The sequence below is a fragment of the Chrysemys picta genome, chromosome 2 (assembly GCF_011386835.1).
Source record: "Chrysemys picta bellii isolate R12L10 chromosome 2, ASM1138683v2, whole genome shotgun sequence".
In the NCBI taxonomy this organism is placed as follows: Eukaryota; Metazoa; Chordata; order Testudines; family Emydidae; genus Chrysemys; species Chrysemys picta.
Genome location: NC_088792.1, coordinates 187700035 through 187706241, shown reverse-complemented (window position 1 = coordinate 187706241; position 6207 = coordinate 187700035). Strand labels below are relative to the sequence as shown.

The 6207-nt window shown below is 54.3% G+C and overlaps 1 long non-coding RNA gene across 1 annotated transcript in view; it reads left to right on the top strand.

The window, feature by feature from the left end:
* The first annotated feature begins 29 nt into the window (after positions 1-29).
* Positions 30-6207, top strand: part of LOC103305839 (uncharacterized) — a 40117-nt gene continuing 33939 nt past the window's right edge. Inside the window, exon 1 of the long non-coding RNA XR_010598792.1 lies at positions 30-2152. This is a non-coding gene — a long non-coding RNA (uncharacterized LOC103305839). The remainder of the gene's footprint in view (positions 2153-6207) is intronic.

Below are 6207 nucleotides of genomic sequence, written 5' to 3'. Positions count from 1 at the left end.
CGGCGCGGAGAGCGGGGGGGGGGGGGAGCCACGTGACTAGCGCCTGGCTGATGTTGGGTGCACGGGGTGCGCTGGCTGCAGCGGAGCATGGCTAGGGCCTGGCCTTTCCCTGCTGCTCGCAGAGGAAACGGGGGCAGCCGTATAGGAGCTGGGGGCGCCTGCCTCTGCCCCATTGCCCAAGGCCTTCTGCTGCCTCGGGCTAGTTGCTTTGCCTTTAGAGGGGTTGGACGGGGAGGGTGTGGCAGTCGTTGCTGGTTTTCCTCCGCCCAGGGCTCTGGAGAAGTGCTCTGAGCCACTGGAGAAGGGTAGGCAAACTTTTTGGCCCGAGAGCCATATTGGGGAATAGAAATTGTGTGGCAGGCCATGAATGCTCACAAAATTGGGGTTGGGGTGCAGGAGGTTGTCAGGCCTCTGGTTGGGGGTGTGAACTCTGGGGTGGGGCTGGGGATGAGGCGTTTGGGGGGTAGGAGAGTGCTCTGGGCTGGGACCAAGGGGTTTGGAGGATGGGAGGAGGATCAGGGCTGGGGCAGGGGGTTGGGGCGTAGGGAGAGGCTCAGGGCGTGCAGGCTCTGAGAGTGCTTACCTCAAGCAGCTCCCGGAAGCAGTGGCATGTCCCTTCTCTGTTTTCAATGCGGAGGTTCCACTAGACAGCACAGCACACTGTCCCATCTGCAGGCACTGCCCCTGCAGCTCCCATTGGAGCACGTAGGAGCCTGAACAGGGCCATGTCACAGCTTCTGGGAGCCGCGTGACTTTGCCCCTGACCCAGTGCCCTGGCTGGAGCGGGGCTGAGCCACGTGGTATGGCCTGTGGGCCATAGTTTGTCCACACCTGCACTAGAGCTAGCTATGCATGCAGGAGAACTGCCCCATTAGACTATGAGCGTTTCAGCCTTTAACTCATGGACATGTTAGCTAGTTAGATTAGCTGGAAGAAAAAGAACAAGTAGCAGTGAGGAATTGCCATGCCACATCAGACCACTGAGTTCCCTAACATTCACAGCACGTGCATGGGAGACAATACTACAGTAGCCCTTTAAAAAAACATCTTCCAGCCTACATGGAAGTTTAAACTGGCCTTTGCTACAAAGTTAGGTGCACCTGAGCTGACTTGTGTTGAGGGAATTGCACAACAATGTACTCCAAAATTTGCCTCTCAGCAAGGGAAGCATCTTCCCCCAGCCATGCAACACTATCACCTCTCCCTGCGATATAGCGCCATCATTGATCTATTTAGCTTGACAATGGGAATGTGCAGATCTTGTGTGACTTGTATGGAGCCTAATGGTCCGCCACCAGTTGCTCTACCACAATTCCTTGGGACAGCAGCTGCAGTCACAATTTTGGACTCCACAAGCCAGACATCACAGGCCCCAGAAGCCCACCCCTTTAAAGACACCTATGTATTTTTCAAATGGCTTTTTCTAATTGTCCGTCATGGCAAGCACACATCACCTCACATTCGTTGTTTGCAGCTGACCGTTTGAACATGCTAGCCTTATGAACCCACAGCTACCAGATACCCTCCTGGCTGGGGCAGGCAAGCAGTATTGAATCTCCTGGGCCTGTATGTAAAAGAGACTGCAAGCACAGCTAAGAATAGTCACAGAAACATCAACCTCTAGAAGCAGATTGCCTGGGGAAGTTCTGGCAAAGGTGTATGAGAGGGATCAGCAGCAGTGCTGTATGAAGTCACAGGAACTATGCCAGGCATATGAGGAAGCATTTGAGGAAGCAGGGCCAGCTCTAGGTTTTTTGCTGCCCCAAGCAAAAAAACAAAACAAAAAACCCCCCTCTGAGAGCACCCAGAATGCCGCCCCGGAAATTGTGCCACCCCAAGCACGGGCTTGGTTTGCTGGTGCCTAGAGCCAGACCTGTGACAAAGACAAGAAACGTGATGCTGCTCTGATTCTTTTACAATGAATTGCATGCTGTACAGAGCAGGTATCCCACCAGCCCCCTGTATGCAAACTTTGCAGAAACCAGAGGCAGAGACCCCTGCCATAAAGAGCAAGAGGGGGAAGTGGAGGCGTGGTGTAGCAGAGGATTCAAAACATGCCATGAGGCAGGAGCTGTTTGAAGCTTCCCTGGGTTATTTCAAGACCACCTGGCACATGTAGATAAGCCCACTGGTGAAGGAGAAGCAAGCTCGGGTAAGTTTGTACAGGAATTATTCTTCATAGTAATTTTCCCGTTTTGTTCCCTGAAATCTTATCTCCCACCACCAAGGGTGCTGGAGCCATCCCAAAAGTGTGTGCGGGGGGAAGGAGGGGCTGGAAGCCTGCCACCCCCACACACCCAGGTTGGGGCCAAAAACAGCCCCCTGCCCATGTCCCCTCCTCACCCCCCAGGCTCCCTGCCCAGGGCAGATGGAGGGACCCAGGCTCCCCCTAGCTGCTTGCGCAGCTCTCCCCCACTCTGCCGGGTAGAGGGGGCCTCGGAGTCTGTGATAAAGTGGGGATATTCCCTTGTTATGTTGTATGTGAGCCTATGTGAGTTTTACTGTTTTGCATGTATACTTTGTGTGCCTCAGTTTCCCTGTGTGCTGCACTGATACCTCGGTGGTGGGAATGGGTGTGTGTGTGACTTTGGCTGAGACCTCTGGGGCAGGTTGCTCCACCTGTCTGCACGTCTGCTGTGACCGGTGCCCTTCATAACCTGAGACCCAGGAGGGGGTGCAACCAGGTGACGACCAGGTGACTCTTTGCCTGGGAAGTGTGGGGCCCAGAACTGGACACAGTACTCCAGATGAGGCCTCACCAATCTCGAATCGGGGAATGATCACGTCCCTCGATCTGCTGGCTATGCCCCTACTTATACAGCCCAAAATGCCGTTAGCCTTCTTGGCAACAAGGGCACACTGTTGACTCATATACAGCTTCTCATCCACTGTAACCCCTAGATCCTTTTCTGCAGAACTGCTGCCTAGCCATTCAGTCCCTAGTCTGTAGCAGTGCATGGGATTCTTCCATCCTAAGTGCAGGACTCTGCACTTGTCCTTGTTGAACCTCATCAGATTTCTTTTGGCCCAGTCCTCTAATTTGTCTAGGTCCCTCTGTGTCCTATCCCTACCCTCCAGTGTATCTACCACTCCTCCCAGTTTAGTGTCATCTGCAAACTTGCTGAGGGTGCAATCCACGCCATCCTCCAGATCATTAATGAAAATATTGAACAAAACTGGCCCCAGGACCGACCCTTGGGGCACTCCGCTTGATAAATAATAAACCTTCTGTTTTACTGGCTGGCTGAGAGTCACATCTGACTGTGGAGTTGGGGTTGCAGGGCCCTCTGGTTTCCCCAGGAGCCCCACCCGGGCTGAATTCTCTGAGGTCAGATCCAGGAAGGTCGAAGCTGCGTAAGCTTCTGGCCCTGGCGACGGTATGCTCAGCAAGAGGAGGCATGCTCCTCCAGCGTCCTGACTGGCTTCATATGGAATAGTTCCAGAGCATTGCCTGGTTACTCCATGACAACTGGTGGTAGCAGTGGGATAAACTGCACCCCAGGGACAGAGCATCCTGTAAGTGACTAGGCAGCAGTAAAACAAAGAGGGATTACCAAGAAAAAGACGTGCTGAAGGCTCAGAGAGGTGCGGTTCCAGGAGGCGGAGGAGCCTACGCCTTAACCCCAAGAGAGAGTGGACCCCCGAGAAGGGCTGTTGCACTGAAGGGGTTCCTCCCAGGGATCATGGGGAGCTGAGAGAGCACAGGCCTGGGAATCCACGACCACTTGGGAACAGTGTGGAGATGTTCATTGTAGAAGGACATTGTAGAGCTGTGCAAAGAAAGAGAGGGATGTGTATTGGAAAGTTCACTAAGGCACAGCTGATTGCTCAGTTGGAAGAGGAGGATCACTCTAAGGAGCTGGTTCCTGACCCAGCTGGGGGCACAAGAGTGGCTGGGAGCAGCCGGGGGTCCTGGAGACCCATGTCTCTGACCTTCAGGGGGTCTCCACCAGATTCCCCGTCGGTGGATCTGAGATGGATGGAATTGGAACTGAGATTGAAGGAGTCAGAGTGTCAGAACCCAATGACCCCCTCCCTCTGGTCCCCTGGAGAGGCAGATCACCATTGTATGTCGCTAACGCTGTTGCAAGCATCGCAAAGCATTTTGGGAAGGGTTAAAGGTGTGAGTGTGGAGTGGAAGATTCCTTTGCAGGTTGCGAGAGGCGAAAGGGGGAGAGAGGAAAAGAGCAGAGAACGGGTTAACTTGACACTTCATCTAGCTCAGTCTGAGATAAGACGCTGGCCCCGGTCCAAGGTCATGGTGAGAAGTCTGCAGCAGTATTCACATCTTACCCAACCCCAGCCAGCCATGAGGAAAGGAGGACTAAGCTGAGCAGGACTGCGAAGAGTGCAATACCAAGCGAGACGGCGAAGGCCAACAGGGCGGGACAACAAGATTGCGCGTCCCTGAAGCCAGTGTGTTTTGGGAAAGCTGAGAAGGCCACAGAAAGGCGGTTTGGACTGGTACAAAGGGCACCTGGAGTAGAGGTTCCTGAACAAAACACCCCCAAAAGAACCCAGGACTTAAGAACCCTCCCGAGAGCCAAAGCAAGTCGGAGATCACAGCAGACCCTGGACGACCCGTGCACGGGACAAGAACTCCCGTCCACCCCTCCCCCTCTTCTTCTTACATTATACCCAGGCTTGGCCAGCCTCGGGTCGTGTGTGTGTGAGTGTGAAAGTGGGTTAGGGCTGGAGTACTAATGCTTTCTTGCTTCCTTTGAGTGACATGGGAGCAGTCCCAACACTCACCGCTGTTATTTTATTAATAAAGCTTTAAAATTCAGTCACTTGGTGTGCTCCTTCATCTCCTCCCCGAAAGATCCTGCGGCCTCAGCCTGATCACCTGACGCCCCAGGCAGTTTGGTAACATAAATTTGTCATAAGAGGACCATGAGAAACAGGGAAGGCATGAAGCAGAACAGCAGGAGAGACAGCGGCAGCATGAACTGGCGATGGCTGAGCTGAGAGGCAGAAGGACCCCTCCAGGGGTGATTGGGGATGGACCCCAGGGTGCCAGTTCCTCAGGGAACCTCAATACTAAATTGCTGCCCCAGGTTAAGCAGGGGACGAGGTGGGATATAGATGCCTGTCTCACGGCCTTTGGGAAGGCTTACAGTTGGAATCAGGCTGGCCCCGTGGAAGGGCTCCGGTCTCTAGCCTCCTTCTTGGGTCCCAAGGCCATAGAGCTGTTTAGCCAGATTGAGGCCGTGGCAGACGGCTCTCACTCCTGGCCCCAGCATATATGTCTGCGTGTACTCTTCTCTGCTCAGGCCCTTCGGCCCCCCAGTAGGATTGGAAGGTGGTGGTCAATGGGGAGACATTCCTGGGGTGGCGAGATCCTGGGACGGAGAGAATTGTTGTCAGGCCCCGGTGGTGCAGACTCACCAGCTGCTGGAGGACTATGTGACCTAGGTGAAGGTCCCAGGGATGAAGCCACTTGCCCTGCCTATGGCTCAGATCCCTGTGCAGACACAGGAGTATTCGTGCTGGCTGGTAGTTGGGGGATGACTGTCTCTTTGGGACACGATCCAGGCCCTGCTCCATTAATGGCTGAGGATTTGAATTTAAATCCAGGGAACCAATCGGCTGAGACTGAAGCAGTCAGTGAAAATGCAAATGACCTGGCTGGCAATAGGGAGGAGCTGCTAAGCTCAGGATACCTGCCTGTCTGTAATCAGCTCCCTGGAGCTGAGTAGGGCAGAGAGATACTCCCTGCCTCCCTGCACATGGGGCGAGGTGGCTAACATTGGCTCTAATGCTTTGAGCCCACACAGGAACAGCAGGGGCAAAGCTGAGCCCAGGGGGATTGGAGACCCCAGCTGAGTATGGGGAACCACAGCCAGGGCTGTCTTGTCCAGAGGTGCAAAAGGCCTGGGACAAGGGTAAAGCAGTCTTGAGACACCTGCCTGTCATAGAGGAGCCTTTTCAGAAGGTGGCCATGGACCTAGTGTGGCCCCTCAGCAAGGCGACCCGGTTAGGGAAAAAATACATTCTGGTGGGGATAGATTTTGGTACCCATTAGTCAGAGGCCATGGCTCTGTCCTCTATCAAGGCAGACACTGTGGTGGATGTGCTGCTGACCGTTTTCATCAGAGTGGGGTTCCCCAAGGAGGTCCTTACAGACCAAGGGTCCAACTTCATGTCAACCCTGCTCCAGTGCTTGTAGGAGAAGTGTGGGGTCTGGCACACCTGGGCCTTGCCGTA